At 42.1% G+C, this 25430-nt stretch overlaps 1 pseudogene; it reads left to right on the top strand.

Annotated features, from left to right (window-relative positions):
• Nucleotides 1-13205: 13205 nt before the first annotated feature.
• LOC118496280 lies at nucleotides 13206-20437 on the top strand (annotated as a pseudogene).
• Nucleotides 20438-25430: the final 4993 nt, after the last annotated feature.

Genomic DNA, 25430 nt, shown 5'->3' with positions numbered 1-25430 from the left:
ATGCCTTAATATCATCGTATACTATGTGTTTTGAACATGCTTGTCATTAATATATTTCATTTTCGTTTACGATGCAAAGTTGTTCAGCCCCCTTTCTTTTCAGGCAATATATTTCACATCTCATCTCAGCTAGATTGATATTTTTTCGTTCTATGCAGTGTATATGTCTGATAATAATACAAAGTATTTCTTCTTTCAGCCTTTTCAGGAAATTCATTTCAACTTTCATCTTTGACAGTATTACAGTTCAGCTTCCAGCTTTTCTAACAATGTCTTTTAGCTCTTCACTTGACAATTTTCCAGATTTTTCAGCAGTGCAGTGCAATGCATTTGAGCTTTAAGAGTTGTCATACTATTTGTTTCATATTTCTGCATTTGTAAGTCATTATCAGTTAGAAAATCTACTCAAACCTTACAATGTTCTACATCTTTTGTCATTATTCAACTTTTAAAGCCAACAGTTCAGTTTAGCATAAGCTTTTAACTTTTTAATGAAATTCATACTTATTAAACCGATTTCCACTTTTTCAACTATTCTCACTTCTTCAACTTCTTCTTATAGATTTAAGCTATTCATCCAGTTTAGCTTTAGCTATTCAGCATTCCCACGCATTTTCCGCAGGAAATGCATTTTCTAGTTAGTGGGAATGCTGTTCAACAGCATTCCAACTATTGTTATTCTGTTCTTTATTAGTGGGAATGCTGTTCAGCAGCATTCCAACTATTGTTGTTCCTGTCGGCCATTTTGTTTATATTCCCTCTTCCGTACGTTTTTTGGCTCTCTGTAACTTCTGCATACGTTCAGCTATTAAAACCATTCAACTTTTAAAATGTTCAGCTCTTTCAGCTAATGATGGGACTTCTTCAACTTTTTTTCTACTATTTATACTTTTTAAAATATTAAGCTTTTTATGACTTTTTTTTAACATTGAAGTCAATGAGAGCATGCTTCAAATCCTTCAAATCTTCTTCCGCTCCCAAAATTTTCAGCTCCTTCATACTTTCACCTACAGACGCCAAACAAACTTTAAAATGTTCACAAAATATTCAGTTATCCGGCTCTATCTTTTCAGTTTGATATGTTTTACAGTTTTTGTGAAAAAGTTGTTTAAGTTTAGTGATCATTTCAGGATTTTTCTGCGTTTCTAGTTAGTGTGTATTGTGTCTCCTAGAGTGGATGATGTCATCGCCAGAGCACAGAACGTTCAAAAAAATATCTTTGTCCCCTCTCTATAAATTGCTCTCACGCCCACAATATCTACTTGTCATACACAATGTATACATCAAAACGTAGGTATTTTTGTCTAGTTTCAGACAATGTGCTCACTTTTGCGATATGCCTTATACTTTTGGCTCGATGAGCTTCCAAATGACAAGAGTTCCACATCTCCCTCCATTCACGGCCATATTAAAACGTCCTCCACATTTCCCACCGAAACGCAGAGCGAACCACTTTTTTAAATCGCTGATATGCCTACATTTTTAAGTTTATCAACATAAATCTTACATGAATACGTTCACAAAGGTCTTGTGTCTCTAACGGTGAAATTGGTGTTTCGATAGCATGTACTGTTGTGGATTTATTAAGGCTTGTTTGAAGGGTTGTTTGAAGGGTTCTCTCATACTGTCTCTCACTCAGCATTAGCAGGTGTGGTGCAGTTTAACAGCAGGTGACACGGTCGTTAACTGATTCAAGGATGTTTATCAACACTCGTCACCATGACAACACTTTCACAGACAGCAGCAGCAGTCTTTCAGCCTTTTCAGACATTTCTGCATTTGTGAGTCATTATCAGTTAGAAAATATACTCAGACCTCACAATGTTCTACATCTTTTCCAATTCTTACAATTTCCCCTCTTTCAAAAAATCTGTCTCTGAATAGCTGCAGCGTGCCACAGGTGACATATTAACAGCAGGTGTGGTAATGACAGATCAAAGACAGGCTTTATTAGAGCTGAAGGAACTCCAGTCAGCTATACTGATGATAGCATAGTGGATATGTTGTATGCCTTTGGTGTGGGAGACATGGGTTCAAATCCCACTGTGGTACACCTGTTAATGTGTCCCTGACCAAGATGTTATTTCCCTTTTTCAGCTATTCTCACTACTTCAACTTATTCTTACGGATTTAAGCTACTACTACTACCAGTTTAGCTTTAGCAATTCAGCTATTGACGTTTTATTTTGGCTCTCTCTTTTTCCTCTCCTCTCTCTCCTCTCTTCTCTCCTTCTCTCCTTCTCTCTGTCCTCTCTTTCCCTTTGTTCAGCCCCATTCTTTTTACCTAATATATTTCACATCTCATATCAGCTAGATTGATGCTTTTTCGTTCTATGCAGTGTCTGATAATAATACAAAGTATTTCTTCTTTCAGCCGTTTTAGGTAATTCAATTCAACCTTCATCTTTGACAGTATTGTAATAATTTTTTTACAGTTCAGCTTCAAGCTTTTCTAACAATGTATTTTAGCTCTTCACTTGGGTAATGCAGTTTAGCTTCCAACTCTAACAATTTTCCTGATTTTTTAGCGTGTAGTGCATTTGAGCTTTAAGATTTTTCGTACTATTTCTTTCATATTTCTGCATTTGTGAGTGATTATCAGTTAGAAAATATACTCAGACCTCACAATGTTCTACGTCTTTTGTCATTATTCAACTTTTGAAGCCAACAGTTCAGTTTAGCATAAGCTTTTAACTTTTTAATGAAATTCATACGTATTAAAACGATTTCCACTTTTTCAACTATTCTCACTACTTCAACTTCTTCTTACTGATTTAAGCTATTCAACCAGTTTAGCTTTAGCAATTCAGCTATTCAGCATTCCCACGCATTTTCCGCAGGAAATGCATTTTCTAGTTATTCTTCTTATATCTTATTATTCCGTACGTTTTTTGGCTCTCTGTAACTTCTGCATACTTTCAGCTATTAAAACCATTCAACTTTTAAAATGTTCAGCTCTTTCAGCTAATGATGGGACTTCTTCAACTTTTTTTCTACTATTTATACTTTTTAAAATATTCAGCTTTTTATGACTTTTTTTTAACATTGAAGTCAATGAGAGCATGCTTCAAATCCTTAAAATCTTCTTCTGCTCCCAAAATTTTCAGCTCCTTCATACTTTCACCTACAGACGCCAAACAAACTTTAAAATTTTCACAAAATATTCAGTTATCCGGCTCTATCTTTTCAGTTTGATATCTTTTACAGTTTTTGTAAAAAAGCTGTTTAAGTTTAGTGATCATTTCAGGATTTTTCTGCGTTTCTAGTGATTGTGTGTGGCGTGTCCTAGAGTGGATGATGTCATCGCCAGAGCACAGAACGTTCAAAAAAATATCTTTGTCCCCTCTCTATAAATTGCTCTCACGCCCACAATATCTACTTGTCATACACAATTTATACATCAAAACGTAGGTATTTCTGTCTAGTTTCAGACAATGTGCTCACTTTTGCGATATGCCTTATACTTTTGGCTCGATGAGCTTCCAAATGACAAGAGTTCCACATCTCCCTCCATTCACGGCCATATTAAAACGTCCTCCACATTTCCCACCGAAACGCAGAGCGAACCACTTTTTTAAATCGCTGATATGCCTACATTTTTAAGTTTTTCAACATAAATCTTACATGAATACGTTCACAAAGGTCTTGTGTCTCTAACGGTGAAATTGGTGTTTCGATAGCATGTACTGTTGTGGATTTATTAAGGCTTGTTTGAAGGGTTGTTTGAAGGGTTCTCTCATACTGTCTCTCACTCAGCATTAGCAGGTGTGGTGCAGTTTAACAGCAGGTGACACGGTCGTTAACTGATTCAAGGATGTTTATCAACACTCGTCACCATGACAACACTTTCACAGACAGCAGCAGCAGTCTTTCAGCCTTTTCAGACATTTCTGCATTTGTGAGTCATTATCAGTTAGAAAATATACTCAGACCTCACAATGTTCTACATCTTTTCCAATTCTTACAATTTCCCCTCTTTCAAAAAATCTGTCTCTGAATAGCTGCAGCGTGCCACAGGTGACATATTAACAGCAGGTGTGGTAATGACAGATCAAAGAAAGGCTTTATTAGAGCTGAAGGAACGCCAGTCAGCTATACTGATGATAGCATAGTGGATATGTTGTATGCCTTTGGTGTGGGAGACATGGGTTCACATCCCACTGTGATACACCTGTTAATGTGTCCCTGACCAAGATGTTATTTCCCTTTTTCAGCTATTCTCACTACTTCAACTTATTCTTATGGATTTAAGCTACTACTACTACCAGTTTAGCTTTAGCAATTCAGCTATTGACGTTTTGTTTTGGCTCTCTCTTTTTCCTCTCCTCTCTTTCTCTCCTCTCTTCTCTCCTTCTCTCCTTCTCTCTGCGTTTCTAGTGAGTGTGTATTGCGTCTGGCAGAGTGGATGATGTCATCGTTAGAGAAAGAAATATCTTTGTCCCCTCTCTATAAATTGCTCTCACGCCCACAATATCTACTTGTCATACACAATTTATGCATCAAAACGTAGGTATTTTTGTCTAGTTTCAGCCAATGTGCTCAGTTATGCGATACGCCTTATACTTTTGGCTCAATGAGCTTCCAAACAAAAACAGTTCCACATCTCCTTCCATTCGCTGCTATGTTAAACGTCCTCCACATTTCCCAGCGAAACGCAGAGCGAACCACTTTTTTAAATCGCTGATATGCCCACATTTTTAAGTTTATCAACATAAATTTTACATCAATACGTTCACAAAGGTCTTGTGGTGCTCACGATTACATCATTTCACCGATAGCCCTTATCGTTTTAGCAGTCTGAGGCTTTATTTGAGAGCTTGCTCTGTGTCTTTGAATAGCTCCAGTGGGGCACAGCTGACAGTTTCAGCAGGTGACACGGTCGTTAACCTGATTAAAGATCAAAGGGATCTCATCACAGACTTCAAAGGGTGTTTTCACTGGTCATACGTTACCATGACAACACTTTCACAGACAGTCAACTTGAATACTACAGGCAGTAATATGAACATTAGTCTACATCTTTAGTGTTCCACTTCTGTCTGACTGTCTCTGTCTCTCTGTCTCTGTCTGTCTCTCTGTCTGTCTGTCTGTCTCTGTCTCTCTCTGTCTCTCTCTGTCTCTGTCTCTCTGTCTGTCTCTGTCTCTGTCTGTCTATGTCTCTGTCTGTCTCTCTCTCTGTCTGTCTGTCTCTCTCTATGTCTCTGTCTCTCTGTCTGTCTCTGTCTCTCTCTCTCTCTCTGTCTCTCTCTGTCTCTCTCTGTCTCTCTGTCTCTGTCTGTCTGTTTCTGTTTCTCCCTGTCTCTGTCTCTCTCTGTCTCTCTGTCTGTCTGTTTGTTTCTCTCTGTCTGTCTCTGTGTCTCTCTGTCTGTCTCTGTCTGTCTCTCTCTGTCTCTCTCTGTCTGTCTATGTCTCTCTGTCTGTCTGTCTCTGTCTCTCTCTGTCTCTCTCTGTCTGTCTCTGTGTCTCTCTCTCTCTCTCTCTCTCTCTCTCTGTCTCTCTCTGTCTGTCTGTCTCTCTCTGTCTGTCTATGTCTCTGTCTCTGTCTTTCTCTGTCTCTCTCTGTCTGTCTCTGTCTGTCTCTCTCTCTGTCTCTCTCTGTCTGTCTCTGTCTGTCTGTCTCTCTCTGTCTGTCTATGTCTCTGTCTCTGTCATTCTCTGTCTCTCTGTCTCTCTCTGTCTGTCTCTGTCTTTCTGTCTCTGTCTCTGTTTCTCCCTGTCTCTGTCTGTCTGTTTCTGTTTCTCCCTGTCTCTGTCTCTCTGTCTGTCTGTTTGTTTCTCTCTGTCTGTCTGTCTCTGTCTGTTTCTGTTTCTCCCTGTCTCTGTCTCTCTCTGTCTGTCCATGTCTCTCTGATTGTTTCTCTATGTCTCGGTCTGTCTGTCTCTGTCTGTTTGTCTGTTTCTGTTTCTTGTTTTTATTCCCTCTTCCGTACGTTTTTTGGCTCTCTGTAACTTCTGCATACGTTCAGCTATTAAAACCATTCAACGTTTAATATGTTCAGCTCTTTCAGCTAATGATGGGACTTCTTCAACTTTTTTTCTATTATTTATACTTTTTAAAATATTAAGCTTTTTATGACTTTTTTTAAACATTGAAGTCAATGAGATCATGCTTCAAATCCTTCAAATTTTCTTCCGCTCCCAAAATTTTCAGCCCCTCCATACTTTCACCTACAGTTATAAATAAAGAACCTACGGTTCTCTCACACTGTCTCTCACTTTTTAGCATTAGCATGTGTGGTGATCAATGATCAAAGACAGGCTTTATAAGTGCTAAAGGAACATTTTCAACTATACAGATGATAGTGTAGTGGATATTGTGTATGTCTTTGGTGTGGGAGATCAAGGTTTGAATCCAGCTGTGATACATCAGTCAATATGTCCCTGATTGAGATGTTATTTCACTTTTTTTCAATTATTCTCACTACTTCAACTTATTCTTACGGATTTAAGCTATTCAAACAGTTTAGCTTTAGCAATTCAGCTATTCATGTTTTATTTTGGCTCTCCTCTCTTTCTCTCCTCTCTTCTCTCCTTCTCTCTGTCCTCTCTTTCCTTTTGTTCAGCCCCATTCTTTTTACCTAATATATTTCACATCTCATATCAGCTAGATTGATGCTTTTTCGTTCTATGCAGTGTCTGATAATAATACAAAGTATTTCTTCTTTCAGCCGTTTTAGGTAATTCATTTCAACTTTCATCTTTGACAGTATTACAGTTCAGCTTCAAGCTTTTCTAACTATGTATTTTAGCTCTTCACTTGGGTAATGCAGTTTAGCTTCCAACTCTAACAATTTTCCTGATTTTTTTAGCGTGTAGTGCATTTAAGCTTTAAGATTTTTCGTACTATTTGTTTCATATTTCTGCATTTGTGAGTGATTATCAGTTAGAATCATTTCAGGATTTTTCTGCATTTCTAATGAGTGTGTATTGCGTCTCCTAGAGTGGATGATGTCATCGCCAGAGCACAGAACGTTCAAAAAAATATCTTTGTCCCCTCTCTATAAATTGCTCTCACGCCCACAATATCTACTTGTCATACACAATTTATACATCAAAACGTAGGTATTTTTGTCTAGTTTCAGGCAATGTGCTCAGTTTTGCGATATGCCTTATACTTTTGGCTCGATGAGCTTCCAAATGACAAGAGTTCCACATCTCTGTCCATCCACTGCCCTGTTTAACATTCTTCACATTTCTGAGCGAAACGCAGAGCTAACCACTTTTTTAAATCGCTGATATGCCCACATTTTTAAGTTTATCAACATAAATTTTACATGAATACGTTCACAAAGGTCTTGTGGTGGTCACGATTACATCATTTCACCGATAGCCCTTATCATTTTAGCAGTCTGAGGCTTTATTTGAGAGCTTGCTCTGTGTTTTTTTTCATTGGTAGCCATGACAACCCTTTCACAGACAGTCAACTTGAATACTACAGGCAGTAATATGAACATTAGTCTATATCTTGTGCGTTCCACTTCTGTCTGACTGTCTCTGTCTCTGTCTCTCTTTTTTTAAATTTTATTCCCTCTTCCGTACGTTTTTTGGCTCTATGTAACTTCTGCATACGTTGAGCTATTAAAACCATTAAACTTTTAAAATGTTCAGCTCTTTCAGCTAATGACGGGACTTCTTCAACTTTTTTTCTATTATTTATACTTTTTAAAATATTAAGCTTTTTAACACTTTTTTTAAACATTGAAGTCAATGAGATCATGCTTCAAATCCTTCAAATTTTCTTCCGCTCCCAACATTTTCAGCCCCTCCATACTTTCACCTACAGTTCTAAATAAAGAACCTACTGTTCTCTCACACTGTCTCTCACTCATTAGCATTAGCTGGTGTGGTGATCAATGATCAAAGACAGGCTTTATAAGTGCTAAAGGAACATTTTCAACTATACAGATGATAGTGTAGTGGATATTGTGTATGTCTTTGGTGTGGGAGATCAAGGTTTGAATCCAGCTGTGATACATCAGTCAATATGTCCCTGATTGAGATGTTATTTCACTTTTTTTCAATTATTCTCACTACTTCAACTTATTCTTACGGATCTAAGCTATTCAACCAGTTTAGCTTTAGCAATTCAGCTATTCATGTTTTATTTTGGTTCTCTTTTTCCTCTCATCTCTTTCTCTTCTCTCCTCTCCTTCTCTCTGTCCTCTCTTTCCTTTTGTTCAGCCCCATTCTTTTCACCTAATATTTCACATCTCATATCAGCAAGATTGATGCTTTTTCGTTCTATGCAGTGTCTGATAATAATACAAATTATTTCTTCTTTCAGCCGTTTTAGGTAATTCATTTCAACTTTCATCTTTGACAGTATTACAGTTCAGCTTCAAGCTTTTCTAACAATGTATTTTAGCTCTTCACTTGGGTAATGCAGTTTAGCTTCCAACTCTAACAATTTTCCTGATTTTTTAGCAGTGTAGTGCAGAGAGTATAAGTGGGAGGTTTCTTTCACTTAAATATGCGAGTTTGATTGATGACAGCCAGGTCAAGAGGTCACGACCTGTCAAAATTTTGATTGATGTTTGACAGGTGTTTCTGACGCAATCCTTCCGGAACCTTCTAGAAAGAGGGCGTGCCTCAGACCGGATGTTTCCTGGGAGGAGTCCGGAAACTGCATATTAATGCATCGAGACAGGAAATTGCGTGTTTTTAAATGAGCCAATGGGCGTGATACGGGAAATTGCATTTTTTAAAAATGAGCCAGTGAGAGAAGAGGGTGACAGGAAATACGTAGATGATGGTTTTGAATGAGTTAAATATCTTTATCAGTATTTGTTATACTATTAGTTTATGTTTAAGATTGTTAAATCCGATTGTTAATGCATTCAATGTCTTTTAATAATATAGGAATGAACGCAAACAAAAAATATTAAAGCTATTAAACTATTTAAGCTGACATCCCACAAAAATATTGTCCAACGGTTACATTGTCATACTTGGTCCAACAAAGCGTGTTATCATTATATGAAATGGAGCAGCTTAATAACTAATAACATGGGTCAAATTAGGTTTTACATTTTGTAGAAAATGTTGACGGTTCTGTGCATGCATCGCTCTGGTTCGTATTTTTGGTTCCCAGTGTCCTCTGCTGCTCCAAGTACATTACAATATTACAATATTGCAAAAGAGAAATTATTAAGGACTTGTTTCTGCAGCTCTTTCTGTATAAACTGAGTGCTCACCAAAAGCAGCTGTCTCCCGCGAGCCGGAGGAAGGCGCCTTATTTCTGGGGCAGCTGTTTCAGTGTCTACTGGTCTACTGGTCTAAGGTCAGGGGTCAACCTCTGCTCTGACACCCACACACATACACACACACACACACACACACACACACACAAACATGTAGACGCATAGAAGCTGTATTTTACTTTTTACCCGCGTCTCCATGTATCGTTTTCAAGAGCAAATGCATCCCTCAATCATGTACGAGAGATCGCGCTCAATTTTCGCACAAAAGACGGTGGTTAGGGATGTTCATTCAAACACTGACGGTCAAGTGGAGAGGGGCAGAAAAAGATGCAGACTTCATCACTTCAGTTCCCTGGTGAGTCATATATTATTAATGATTATTATTATATTAAGGGTGTTGAAAATATTCTTTTTCATGCTATCCTCTCTCTCTGTTCCTAACAGTTACCAGTGATGAATTCACAGACATTCATTTGAGTCAATCAGATTACGGTAGGTTGTTTTCTCAACTAATGTTTTATCAACAAAAGTTTATGACGTAGATAAAATAAATGACACAGATTTTCTGTTAATCGACAGAGTTGATTGATCGCTGTACCAATGCATATTACAATCCAAACCCTGCTGTCTTTTACGGAGATCTTGAAATTGAAGAAATATCTGAAACATCAAATCCACAGATCAATGCCCGGTCAATTATGCAACCAAATAGACCTATTGTAACAGTGGAGACCCATTTCAGACATCCTATACAACCACTGCTCTCAAGACAGGATCGTTATAATGAAATTCTGCAAACGGTTCCTAATCGTCAGACAGCTCCTACCCCACTGACTGAGGGTAAGTTTCTATTTTAATATTATACCATTTAATGTAGATGTATGTCATAAATTGTTTATTTTTACTGGTTATGTTTTAAGCAATGAATGTTAATTAGTGAGAGGCTTTAGTTAAAAACTGTATCGACGTTGTTTTTTTTAAAACTAACTGTATTGAACATACCATATCTATATACTCAGATAATCCCCCCAACGCAGATGTCGAAATTGAAGAAATAACGAGCGAAGGAGAAGAAAATGCAGAAGATGTTCAAAGTCTGAATGTATCTGAAGAAGGAAATGCCCAATCGAGCACTCCTCCTGATATTGGACGAGAACCACCGGAGACCCTACAACAGCTGGACAGAGCTGAAGTCTTGACAGAGATACCTCATTCGGATCCTTCTCAAACTCCTACCCCAATGACTGAGGGTAAGTGTATCTGCATTATAACTCTTAAATGTTTTTACCACCTTACATTTTAAACAATGAATATTACGCCGGTGAGAGAGAGAGAGAGAGAGAGAGAGAGGGAGGGTGAACCAGAGAGAGAGAGGAAGGGAGGGGCGAGGGTGTGTGTGTGTGTGTGTGTGTGTGTGAGAGAGGGAGGGGTGAACAGAGAGAGAGAGGAAGGGAGGGGAGAGGGTGTGTGTGTGTGTGAGAGAGAGAGAGAGAGAGAGAGAGAGAGAGGGGTAAACAGAGAGAATGGTTTCCGGAGGTAACAACTTTATTAACATTGTTAACATTGTTAGCTAGCTTTATTGAATTGAACATGAGTATATATGTATATTTTCAAATTGAACAGAGCTTGAAGCAGCACCCCCGGAGAACAGAGCCAGCACCTCCCGCACCACTGAACAAATCAGAGGTATTTTTATTTTTATTTATATTTATTCTATTCATTTATTTTATAATTAAATATATTTATTTACAGATGTATTTTCTCTGTTTTATGACAGAACCAGTACGGAGAGGCATTCGCAGAGCGAGGCTCCGTAGGGAGAGGATTCAACAAATCAGAGGTAATTTTTATCCATATATTTTATTATTTTCTTGATTAAAATTAAATTAAAATTTCTGATTAAACATTTTTTTTTTTTTTTTTTTTTTTTTCCAACAGAAGCAGCGTTGAGGAACATTCAAAGACAACAGAGGGCGAGACGGGAGCGAGACCGTGGAAATAATTTGGACATTGCCAGATTGTTGTTGACCAATTTCCGGACAATTCTTCAGATATGTAAAAAGTTGTAAGGGGTGACATTTTTTTTTTTTGCTTTTTTATTTTTAAATCACGCGCAAAATGGATCCTGAACAGTCATGTATAATTCCGTTCCAATTAATTCAGACTGTCGATGAATTAAATGAGCCAGTAAATTACGTACCGACCCGATTGCATGAGGCTATCCGCAAATTGAATAATTCAAACACAGAACCTTCTTTAAATAATACTGACACAGAACCACATCCATCAACAGACAATCAAATTGACCCTCCCAATGAAAATTACTTTCGACCTTTAGAAGAAGCTTTACAACAAGTTGAAAATGACTTTCAACCTATAGAAGACGCTGTACAACAGGATGAAAATTACTTTCGACCTTTAGAAGACGCTTTACAACAGGTTGAAAATGACTTTCGACCTATAGAAGACTCTGTACAACAGGCTGAAAATTACTTTCGCCCTATAGAAGGCGCTTTACAACAGGTTGAAAATCTGAACAATGACATTTTGTCAAGAAGACGCGATAACTTCGGCAATTTGGAATTCCGTCAAAACTTGGTAGTGCCACCCCTCGGAAATGTGCCAGATCTAGCCCGATTCTATCAAGAGGTTTCAGGGAATTTTACCGTCTTAGCAGAGAGAGTGAGACCTGAGGTTAGACCTAATGACATCGTGCAGGTCGAAATAATAGCTGAAAATTCTCAAGAACACGATATCATTCGAGTCAGCGAGAGGGGTATCGACTTTCAGACCGTTTTTGAAGGGTTACTGGAACGGTTGATACAATCTAACCGAAATATTGACGACGAGTCCAATCTAGAATTAGTTATTCAAGTGGTGCGAAACCCTCGAGGTGGTGGTGGAGTTAAACGAAAAATAAAAAAAACTTTGGACTGTGAAATCATTAATAAGAAAAGAAAACTTTTGTATGTAGTACACAATCGTAACAATAAACTATGCTTTGCCATCAGCCTGGCTCTGCTTATCAATCCTGATCTCGACGATAGACAAGCTTCTGAGCAGGCTAGAGAATTTCAGTATCTCGCGGGTCTGAGCGATCAAACAGATGTAACATTCAGTCAGGTCAATACATTTGAACAGATAGTAAAGCGCAAAATTGTAGTGTTTTACAGAGCCTCCGAGGATCGTGCTATCGCCCATTTTGAAACAGATTACCCAAAGTCTGACAATCCCGTGTTTTTATTCCTGCTTCAAGGCCACTACTACGGAATAAAAAATGTTAATGGGTTTTTAGGGGTTAATAAAGTCTGTCATTACTGCTACAGAAGCTACAGTCAGAGTGAGAAACACTATTGTCCGGGTCTCTGTAATCTCTGCCTAGACCCTGAATGCCCTAATGACTATACCAATCCTGTGTACTGTGCGGTTTGTAATAGAACTTGTCGTACACACACGTGTTATGTTAAACACAAAAAGGCTAGAGCTTTGGATGATTCAAGCCTCAGTACATGTCAGAAGTTTCACAAATGTTCAAAATGTAAATACCTTTTCGACGCTTGTAAAGAGCACAAATGCCCGCACGAAAAGTGTAGAGTTTGTGGGGAGGAAGCTAACGATTCAGAACCGCATATGTGCTATATTAGGCCTCTGGAGGTGGTAGAAGAACACACACAGAATGTAGTTTTTTACGATTTTGAGACATTTAGCAACAGGGTCGGTGAACATCATGCCTACCTAGTGTGTACAAAATCGTTACAGGGTGAAGAATGGCAGTGTTATGGCCTGGACTGCGTCGAAAAGTTTCTCATGAAGTTCAGGAGACCCCACTATAGTAATGCAACATTTATTGCGCACAATGCAAAAGGATTTGACAGTTACCTGATCCTAAAAAGCATGGTCCGTTTAGGAATGACACCGACGATTCTGATGCAAGGAAGTAAGATTATCAGTTTCACTGAAACCGATTACCGGTTACGTTTTATCGACTCGTTATCTTTTCTTGGCATGAAACTCGCCGCAATACCCAAAGCTTTGGGATTTGCAGACAAGTCCAAAGGTCACTTCCCGCACAAATTCAGCGCTCGTCAGCATCTAAACTACATCGGCGCCTACCCACCTCCATCAGATTATGGGGTGGAAAACATGTCACCGACTCAGCGTGAGGAGTTTTACAGATGGTACAGAGAGGCCTCTCAGGGTGTCTTCAACTTTGAAAAAGAGTCTACGTACTATTGTAAAAATGACGTTGACATTCTTGTTAAGGGATGTCTGAAATTCAGAGAGGAGTTCATATGCGAGACGCGCGTGGATCCTTTTAGCTGCATCACAATAGCCTCTGCGTGTATGAAGGTTTTCCAGACAAACTTCCTGCCTGAAAAGGCGCTCGCGATTCCGTCGCCTGACGACTACAGGCGTCAATTCAAAAAATACTCATGCTGCTCGATTCAGTGGTTGGAATGGGTGATGTTTTCAGAAAACATTTTCATTCAGCATGCCCTAAAGCGGGGAAAAAAAGATTGGACCGTACTATGTAGACGGATACTCTGTCATAGACGGTGTAGAGAAGGTATGGGAATTCCAGGGTTGCTTTTTCACGGTTGCCCTACCTGTTTCAGGCCTCACGATATCAGCCCTATGACAGGAAAACCCTTGAGGAGATGCATGCATCTAGCGAGGAGAAATTGCAACAGTTGAGAGTCACTCATGGTCTCCCTACGGAGGTGATGAGAGAGCACATTTGGACCGAAATGAAAAAAACACATCCAGGCGTCAGAGAGTTTATGAAGAAATTTGATTCTCCAGAACCTATCGCGATGCAATTCAGGGCACCGTGATGCGATTAATCTTTTTAATCGCAGAACTTCAGAGAAATTACAAGAAATTAATGTTTGACAGCCCTATTTAGGCGTACTAAACACTATATGGACTCTGTAAGGCTAGGGATTTGTAGTTTGTGAGTAGGTACTTGGAGAGGAATGTGCATAATGACAGCTTCACACATTTTGCTTTTGTTTACAATAAATAAATAATTACAACTCTCTTTATAATCAGTCATAAAGTAACGTTCGTTGCATAATTTGATTCCCAATCAAGATCCACTGGTAGAATGGCGTCATTGTGTCAATAGTGGACTTAAAAACTGTTCTGAAATGCACAATAATAGAATTAATCATGTGAAAAATATGTGAGTAATCGAGATAACTCGAGACCTCAGCGATTAATCGCGATTAAAAAAAATAACTCGTGTGACAGTCTAATGAAAATGATCTGTGCTTTCTTACTTCACAGCCCAAATCTCAGGACCACAACTGCCTCCAGCCTCTGACTGCAGCACCTGCGCTCCACAGTCTGACCATAGTGAGCAAACGCTGGGGATCCCTCTGGAACTTTCTGCCCGAGTCCGAAAGCCAGGAGCTGCTGTGGACCTCGGGGCGGTCAGCATGCTGCGCACCTTATCCACTCAAGCACAGATGTAAGCCAGGGGCAGCGCGCAGCTTAAGGAACCTCCTCACTAATCGACCCCTGAAAATATAAGGATCTGCCGTCGTGTCCCTGGCTCGTGCATGCCCTCGCTATACATGAGGAAACAGAAGCTCTGGAGGCGGAGCTGGATGCGCAAACACTAGCGGAGACTTTGATCGCTTGAGAACAAGCCCCAAGCACTGGACCAGCACACAGCGCTACGGCACATTGAGACCTGGCAAAGGATACGCGTCTGATCTGGTGTTTCGATGATGATGAGGGCCCTAACGTCTCCATAGCCTGGACACTGGGAGTTCTCTATGCTGTCATGTTCCTACCAACTCTAACTTCCTGCAGAACCAGCCAGTAAGAGGGACAGTGAACCTGAGAGAGACGTGGACTGCCCCAGGTGGCCGAGAAGAGACACGCACCTCCTGACGATGTATCTGCTGCTGACAGAGAAGTAGCTAAAAAGATCCCAACACGGTTGCAAGATCGACAGGTTAGTGGAGGATATCACAATGCACACGTCCTCCGAGGACAGTTTCAGCTCAGCTTGAAGACCATTTGGCTGACTGGCATTACGTATGGATGAACTCAATGAAGCCGGGCAAAATCTGCTCCCCTGCCGTCTCTCTGATACAAGCAACTTGGCCCACAGGGAACGCCTCAATAGAGCCCACGCACTCTTGCGCCTCAAAACTGCCCATACAGCGTATCAACAGACAGCCTAAACAGTGGAAGCACCAGTGATGGATACTGCGGCAGCAAAGATCAAATGCGACCTGCTCCAAAAGCTCTATTGATGCAACAACGACCCAACCAGCTGATCTTAAGGTGGGCTCATCAAGATTACCTTAATGTAGGAACTGCTGTCCTGAATGAGGACTAACCAGCAACATATCCGGAGAGAGATTCTGTGGAAAACAATGATGTGACTGCTCTAGAGCTCAGCAGCACAGATGCAGAAAAGAACCAGATCAACCTGCACAAACACCTGTCAGTGTATCCACTAAATTCTCCTCTGACGTCAGCATGACTTCAATTAAACTGTCCCGTCTATCAACAGGTCCCGCTGATTCAAGCGTGGCAAATTTGGTGTAGCAAAGACGACCATCAATGTCCAGGCTGCCCAAGCAATGAGGAGACAAGCATGGGTACCTACTGTGATGACTGGGGGTAGCATAACAAAGTTTTCTCCAATGGCATCCGCCAGAAGCCCAACCATCGGGCCAATGGCGACGGTCCAGAAATACTCCGTGGAGAACACCCCGATTTGCTTCTCCCGCTGCAGTTCACTGTCCTCCCTCTCTTCGGAGACGAAGCGCTGGATGAACAAAGTGAAAATGAGCTGGGAGAGTGACTCGTCATTGGAATAATAGAAGTGGAGGATGGAGAAGTGGTGAAGAGAGCTGAGGAGGATGAAACCTTGGAGGATCTGAGTGACAGTCAGCTGCTGATGACTGACTCAAAAAACCTTCCCCAGCAAAGAGACCAATCCCATCCAGATTCCCTGTGCTGCCAAAAGGAAAAGGTGTTCCTAAGAGGAGCATCGCCAGCCATACTTGAAGACAGATCTCCATCCAGTTCATCTGAGAACTACATCCACGAGACACCCCTGGTAATGAGTCGCTGTAGCTCAGTCAGTTCACTGGGCAGCTTTGAGTCTCCCTCTATTGCAAGCTCAATCCAAAGTGACCCATGCAGTGAGATGATTGATGGAACAATAAGCCCTAGTGATCTTCCCGACAGCCCAGGGCAAACCATGCCTCCTAGTCGAAGTAAAACTCCATGTTGCATTGAGCCAAATGGACCGGAAACACAGCCACAGGAATAGCAGGCAATGGAAAGCAGCCTGCGCAAGTTCATGGAGATAGCCGACTGCAAAGAGAGGTTTAACTTTCCTCCTGACTGGACACCATGATCTACTTCACTGTGGAAAAGCCCACTGAAAACTTCTCGTGTGCTTCGAGCTTAAGTGCTCTGCCTCTTCACGAACACTACATACAAAAAGATGTGGAGCTGAAATTGACACCCCTACTTAAGCAAAATGACAAAAATCTTCCTTTCCCTGACGAGGATGAGCAAGGATTCGACCACGGAGAGAGATATAGTGAAGGCAATTCAGACGATGACATAGAAATCTTAAAGGAATGCATCAACTCAGCAATGCCCTCCAAGTTCAGAAAAGTAAGACCTTCGCTGATGACCACCATCCCTCCTCATCTTCTCAATTCCCAGATCCGAAAGCCGATACATCTTCCCGTGTACATGATGCTCCCAATGGCAAAACCCAAATGTGTCCAGGAAGAAGAATTGTCATCCCGCAAAGGGACTTCAATTGGATGATTCGTCATTGACAGATTCTGCAGAAGGTACACCAGTAAATTCTCCAGCACAACATCACTTAGTGACGAAACACTCCAGTATCCTGTGAAGGACAGGGGGGCTAAAGACTGCACAGCCAAAGGTATGAACAAACAGGAATTGCTCGACGACGAGGCAAAGAGGATAGAAGACTTGAGGATATTCTCACACTTCCATAAACCCAACAAGATGAACTATCCACCCGAGATACAAATTAACCGAGCAACCAAACACATAGTTCCCACACAGAGGGTGCTAATGCAGAGCAAAGAGGTAGCCGATAGGGTGGCAAACCAAAGAAATCGTGATCAGTCTCCTAACCAACAAAAGAAGAGGCAAGGTCAAGGCCCAGTCAGGAAACTCGAACTGCCGGTCATTAAGCAGAACAAAGACGGTACCTTAATATGGTATCACAAAAAGGAAAAAACCATCTTCCGACAAATGACTCATTCTTCAGAGGACAGTAACAGCTTCTATGATGACGAAAATGACGCAATGAAACAAATAAGTAGAAAACAGATCAGAGAGGAAAGTAGAAATACCCTTTCCGGAGCATGACGAATATTGGCAGGATTGATAATTCCCAAGCATGCCCAGAGGATTCACAGGATAAACAGAATCTGATAAAGGATGAATCCTGGCATGTTACTCACTGAGCTCCTCGCTTAGTTCGCTGAGTGATGCTGAGTTGAGGATCATAAATCAAAAGCCCAGCAAATATGGTACAAAAACAGACACAACAAAACACTGAATATGATGAAACAAACGAAGCCAATGAACATTCACAGCCAATACGACGAGCCGAGCTCGCCAAGCTCCGTCAGCATGGATTCGGAGGATGACCTCCTTCAGAAATGCATACATCTGCCATGCCCAAGCAGAGAAGGAAGCTTGCTGCAAGGAAGAGGAAGGCAGAAAATATTCAAAAACAAAAGGCCTCTGATGGGTGGACCATGGATGAGGAAATGGATAGTGATGACACGGCATGGGATAAAGATTCAGACCTCAATAGTATTGAATGGAGAGCCATACAAGAAGGTGCAAACTGTGTAGTCACTGGGCTGCAGGCATCAAAGTCTCAGGACCCATCCTCTGAAGAGACTGAATCAGTCCTGTCATTCATGTCAACATCCAGCTTTACACCCAAAGAAAGGACATTTGCTAAAGACAAAAAGGCGAATAAGCCTCTAGACTTCGCACAGCGCAAGCCAGTTCCGAACTTACCAGTGGTTTCCGAGGCAGGACAGTGATCTATTACACCGATAAAAGAGGCAGCTCCATCGCAAATACTCCTCCCAGAAAAGTACCAACCAAGACCGATGCTCCAAAGAATCCAAACCTTGCTCAGCACAGATCCAGAGCCTTCACCGATTAGGTTACCCCCAGGACATTGAACTGTCTTTGCCAAAGAGGAGCTCTACTCGCCTCCAAGGATACCAAAAAGTTCATCCTCTGGATCATCGCAAAGCTCGACACCGTCCAAACAGTCGCAGAAAAAGATAACATCCCCGATTCAGACAAATAAATCCATCCAGAAAAAGAATGCCTCCCCAGCAGCTAGCAGCCCCCCGGAAAGAAGGGGACGCTCTCCTGTTGTGAATCAAACTCAAAAATCCCCACCACCAAAAACTCAAAAGTCACCCGTCCGTATCCCTTTTATGCAAAATGCAGTCAGGCCCAGAGCTCTGTCACCTCTGGTAACTAACCAGACAAGCGGAAGACAAACCAATCAGGTCAACGGAAAAAAGGGTGTCCCCCGCCAATCGATTTGAAATGGTCAGGATGTCTTCTGTCCATTCAAGCGGCTGCGAGTCTGAGCGCAATGGATTCCTGAGACAGCTGACTTTCATTAAGGAATCACAGACTGCGTTAAGGCGCGACGCCTCTGCACGCAACATGCCTCGATCTCAGAACGGATCCCCCGCAGAGCAGTTCCTGGAGCTTCGGCTGTCTCCTTTGCTCGTCACGCTGTCAGGAACTCAAGGCTGCGCAAGCCCAGAGAAGGGTGCAAGTAAAAGATCCAAGACAAGAACAGCAAGTCCAGAGGCCGGAGCGTGGCCTTCAGAAGCAGAGTACACCCCTCTCTAGAGCGACCTCCAGTGAACGTGACCTAGCTGCAAGACGCTCAGCAAGGAGAACTAGCTCTGAAAGCCCCTGCAGGGTGGCTCAGAAAAAGGGGCCTGGAAGAGTGTCCGGAGCCAGGCAACAAGAAGACAAAGATACCTTTAAGCGTCATGCCTCGTCACCGAGCATAAACATACTGAGCAGAGTGACCAGCCGTTCTTCGCTCCGCTCGTCATCGTCCGATTCGAGCGGCAGAGCCAAGAGCGAGGACGATACAAAGAAGAAAGGGCAGAGATCTGCATCCCGGCTGAATGACAGAGTCACCTGGAGGAGGATAAGGGATGAAGATGTACCTCAGATCTTGAAAAGCACTCTGCCAGCCAATGCATTACCTCTGGCGCCTTCTCCTGACGGGGAAAGGCCAAAGCCACCAGCTCTTCCAGGAAAACTGCCAACCATTCTACTCGCATCTCGCAAGACAAGCGATGCGACAGTCCAGACAGAAGATTTTTCCAACAACAAGACCAACTCGAGCACCTCTCCGGCGGTAGAAACAGCTCGAGTGATCTCAGACGAAGTGGCCCGATTGGCGCTGCTCAGAAAGATTAGTGTCCCCTCTGGGAGTAACGTCCAGGACGGGGATTCAGACGTCTCCCTGAGGAGCCACAGCAACGTCTCCACAGGTACGTCCGACAGCCATGTGGGCGGAGTTGTCCATTTCCGCCAAGGATCCCCCAGCAAGGCCGCCCGAATCACTCCATTTAATTACACCCCAAGCCCCATTTCCTGCTGCACGCAAGACACACAGAGCCAAGGAGCCCCAATCAATGAAAAGTCAGGGGAAAAAGTGAGTCCTAAAAAGTAGAGAGGATTACTGGACGACTTTACTGTGTTCCTGAATGAGACTCAGTACTCAGGTGGACAGACTCGGGAGTGTGCTGGCCCCTATACCTCGGATATTGACCCTTTACTTTCCCCATTCAGACATTGCATTCAAGTTTTTCTCTCTGAACAATTGATCACGGCTTCCATCTACCATTCATAACAGAGTTGGATGTATGCATTGAGACAGGTCTGACGTGAACAGACCGTGAATAACTTTTCAGAGATGCATTTCAGAGAAAAATCTCACATGAAACGGAAGAGCATCTTTTTGTACTTTCTTTTGTATTTGTAGAATAATCATTGCCTGGTAGAAATGTAGTGGAAACATAACGCAAAAAAGACAATGAACTTGATTTCAGCACATAAATCACCATCGGTCTCCTGGACAGAATCGATAAAAGAACAATATTATGCAAACTTTTGAAGGATTACTCAGCTGGACTTTTTACCTGAAAAGGTACACAAGTCTGTGGGAGACTGTTGCAAACTCTCACAAAGTACGCAAATACACTGACATGTAAAATATGTTTTACATAAAGTACATCAACGCTTTGGGCCTTAGCCTCAACACCCAACTACATACATTACACCGTTAGCCTTTCCTGTTACAAACAGAGCCCAGTAGGGTCGGGGTTACGTACATTTCTTCAAATTAATATTCAATCATCTACAATCTATTTGTCTTGATCTTTCACAGTTCTAGCTGTAGACGTGTAGATTATAATGTGATCTTGGACTGATCTTAATGTGTTTTACAGGTTAACGGGATGAAACCTTCAAAACTTAAACTTTGAAGCTAAAAATGTAGGAAAGCACAAAAAAATTAAGTCATTTTAAAACACGATTTAGTAATTTGAGAGCACAAAGAAATCAATTTGAGGGAAATCGTTGGGGGAATATTTTTATCCACACACACACCTTCAAACACACACACACCTTCAAACACACACACACATACACACACACCTTCAAACACACACATACACACACACACCTTCAAACACACACACACCTTCAAACACACACACACACCTTCAAACACACACACACACACATACACACACACCTTCAAACACACACACACACACACACACACCTTCAAACACACACACACACACACACCTTCAAACACACACACACCTTCAAACACACACACAACTACAAACACACCTTCAAACACACACACACACACACAAACACACACACACACACACACACCTTCAAACACACACACATACACACACCTTCAAACACACACACACACACACACCTTCAAACACACACACACCTTCAAACACACACACAACTACAAACACACCTTCAAACACACACACACACACACAAACACACACACACACACACACACCTTCAAACACACACACATACACACACCTTCAAACACACACACATACACACACCTTCAAACACACACACAACTACAAACACACACACACACACACATACACCTACAAACACACACACCTTCAAACACACACACCTACACACACACAACTACAAACACACACACACACACACCTATAAACACACACCTACACACAAGCACACAAACACCTACACACACACCTTCAAACACACACACACACACCTACACACACAACTACAAACACACACACACACACCTTCAAACACACACACACACACACACACACACACACACAACTACAAACACACACAGACACACACTTTCAAACACACACACACACACACACACATATAAATCCATACTGTAGATTTCCTCTTATCGCCCAACTCTACTTGTGGGAGTTAAATAAGTATTCAGAGCTTTTAAATTATTAATTTGAGGATATTATTTATAACTTCTCACCCCGACACCTACTGGACTCCATCATCACTGCTGCACAACATATCCTGTCATTTCACAAACTATCAGCTGATTCTGGGTAACGTCACACTCTCCTGTGTCTTCATCAGTGTTGTAAATAACGTGCAGATATACTAAATCTTCAAAGCTTCCTGGTGGGCAAAATAATCTCTGTGTTGCTCCCTGACAGCATGCCAATATATTCACTGTACACACACACACACACACACCCACACACACACACAGCTGTTAACTTTTGGGATAACGGACATTGACGCTGATGTTATTAACCAGTTAAGCATTACTAGCCATCTGTATTCAAGTGCCGCAAAGAAATAAAGAGAGGAGAAGTCCCGCCCCTCCCTGTGTCGACCATGAGATTTTATTTCGGAAGAAAATCTGTACGGTAGTGAGCGGGGACAAATAATGGTTTGATCCTGTTTGAATTGAGCCATGAATCACACACACGATGTTTGTCAGTTTAGAAGATAATTTAACGAGTGAAGAAAGTCTCTTTGTGGTAAAACTGTGAAAACGCGTCTCTCTGAAGCTACAGCGTGTGTGTGTGTGTGTGTGTGTGTGTGTGTGTGTGTGTGTGTCTGTCTGTATGAAACAGGTGAGATAACATTACATGTGTTGTGGAACAGCGCTAGGCTAGCTAGCCAGCTAGCTAGCGAGGTAACGTATATTGTGCGATACGAGAGCTGGAGTTCACTGAGCAGTTTCACACTAAAACTAAACGGTACTACGGCAAACTGAGACATTATTCGTCTCTCCCCGTTCACTACCGGATACATTTTTATGGAAAGAAAGTGCCACTGCAGTCCATCAGAAGGGGCGGGACTTCCCTTCTCTACAACGCTATAAACCGTCAGCGTAGACGGAGAAAGCGGCGACATGCCTCTGCTCATCAAACGCGATGACATCATTGTGTTTGCTACTAGATTCAGGCACTGTTTGCTGTTGAGGCTTCGGGTCCTTCGAGTCGAGACTGAAATCTTCTGTCTCACACACCTACACACACACACACACACACACACACACACACACACCTACACACACACACACACACACACACACACACACACACACACCTAGACACACACATACACACACACCTACATACACACACACACCTACCTACACACACACACCTACATACACCTACACACACCTACCTACACACACACACCTACATACACCTACACACACACACACCTACATACACCTACACACACACCTACATAAACACACACACCTACCTACACACACACACCTACATACACACACCTACACACACCTACATACACACACTTACCTACACAAACACCTACACACACCTACCTACACACACACACACACACACACCTACATACACCTACACACACACACCTACCTACAGACACCTACACAAACACCTACACACACCTACACACACATCTACATACACTTACACAAACACCTACACACACACACCCACACACACACCTACCTACACAAACACCTACACACACACACACCCACACACACACCTACACACACACACCTACCTACACAAACACCTACACACACACACACACACACACACACACACACACCTACATACACCTACACACACACACACACACACACACCTACACACACACATACACACACACCCACACCTACCTACACACACACACACCTACCTACACACACATACACACACACACACACACACACACACCTACCTACACAAACACACACATACACACACCTACCTACACACACACACATACACACACACCTACCTACACACACACACACACACACACACATACACACACACACACACACACACACACCTACCTACACAAACACACACATACACACACACCTACCTACACAGCTTTGGGTCCTTCGAGTCCTTCGAGTCAAGTCTTTATAAACGTGTTAATATCTGCTTAACTGTGTTGCCGTGTAAGTAGTGATAGGTGGAGAAGAAGTCACATATAAAAGACGATGCATATTCTCTGTAGTTGTACCATCACTCCTCCGTGTGTGTTTCGGGGGTCGGAGACAGCAGAGCGCTGGGCAGCAGGAACATTTATCGACATTCAGGGGCTGTTCATGCATAAAAACAAGGTTTTGTATTTAACATTTGACCCTACTGTGTTTCCAAAAGCATGTTCTGAGTTTGAATAAAGCCCAAGTAACCTTTCAAGTCCCACTGGCCAAGTTATTAACACTGAACTCTTCTGTCTCTGTTCAATATCAAACACTCAGCTGTTGGATGTGGGGTTGAAGAACACACACACCTACACACCTACACACACACACACACACACACACACACACACACACACACACACACACACACCTACACACACACACCTACACACTCACACACACACACACACACACACCTACACACCTACACACACACACACACACACACACACACCTACACACACACACCTACACACTCACACACACACACACACACACACCTACACACTCACACACACACACACACACACCTACACACCTACACACACACACACACCTACACACCTACACACACACACACACACACACACACACACACACACACACACACACCTACACACCTACACACACCTACACACACCTACACACACACACACACACACACACACACACACACACCTACACACACACACACACACACACACACACACACCTACACACACACACACACACACACACACACACACCTACACACACACACACCTACACCCACACACACACACACACACACCTACACACACACACACACACACACACCTACACACCTACACACACACACACACACACACACACCTACACACACACACACACACACACACACCCACACACACCCACACACCTACACACACACACACACACACACACACACACACACCTACACACACACTTACACACACCTACACACACACACACACCCACACACACACACACACACACACACACACAGACAGACACACACACACACACACACACACACACACACACCTACACACACACACACACACACACACACACACCTACATACACACATACACACACACCTACACACACACACACACACACACACCTACATACACACACCTACCTACACACACACACCTACACACCTACATACACCTACATACACCTACATACACCACACACACACACACGTTTGTTTCACTATCTTTGTGTGACGTGAGCAACCTGTCTGAAAGTTGGAAGTCTTCTGGTAGCTGTGCCAAGAGAAATCTCAATCATTCCCAATCTAGCAGAGACGGAGAGCGTAGGTATATGTAAGGAGATAACATAGACACAGGCTAATTATTGATCACTAAAATGATAGTTAACATTAGTAATTAAACTTAAACAGCTAATGGAAGTCCAAACTGCCTGAGAGCTTCTCCTGTACTATACGGTAATTCCTCTACTATGAGACAGTAAGTCTCGTGGTTATGACCCAATCGTTAGCCTATTTTTATAAAAACGTCTGCTACGGAGCCATAACGTGAGGTACAAGGTAATGGAGCCTTTTATACATTGTTGTGTTTCTTTAGAAATAAACAATGGACAAATAGAGT

This window comes from Sander lucioperca, chromosome 11 (genome assembly GCF_008315115.2).
Source record: "Sander lucioperca isolate FBNREF2018 chromosome 11, SLUC_FBN_1.2, whole genome shotgun sequence".
Classification (NCBI taxonomy): domain Eukaryota; kingdom Metazoa; phylum Chordata; class Actinopteri; order Perciformes; family Percidae; genus Sander; species Sander lucioperca.
The sequence above is the reverse complement of the archived record's forward strand: the minus strand, read 5'-3'. Positions and strand labels throughout refer to the sequence as shown.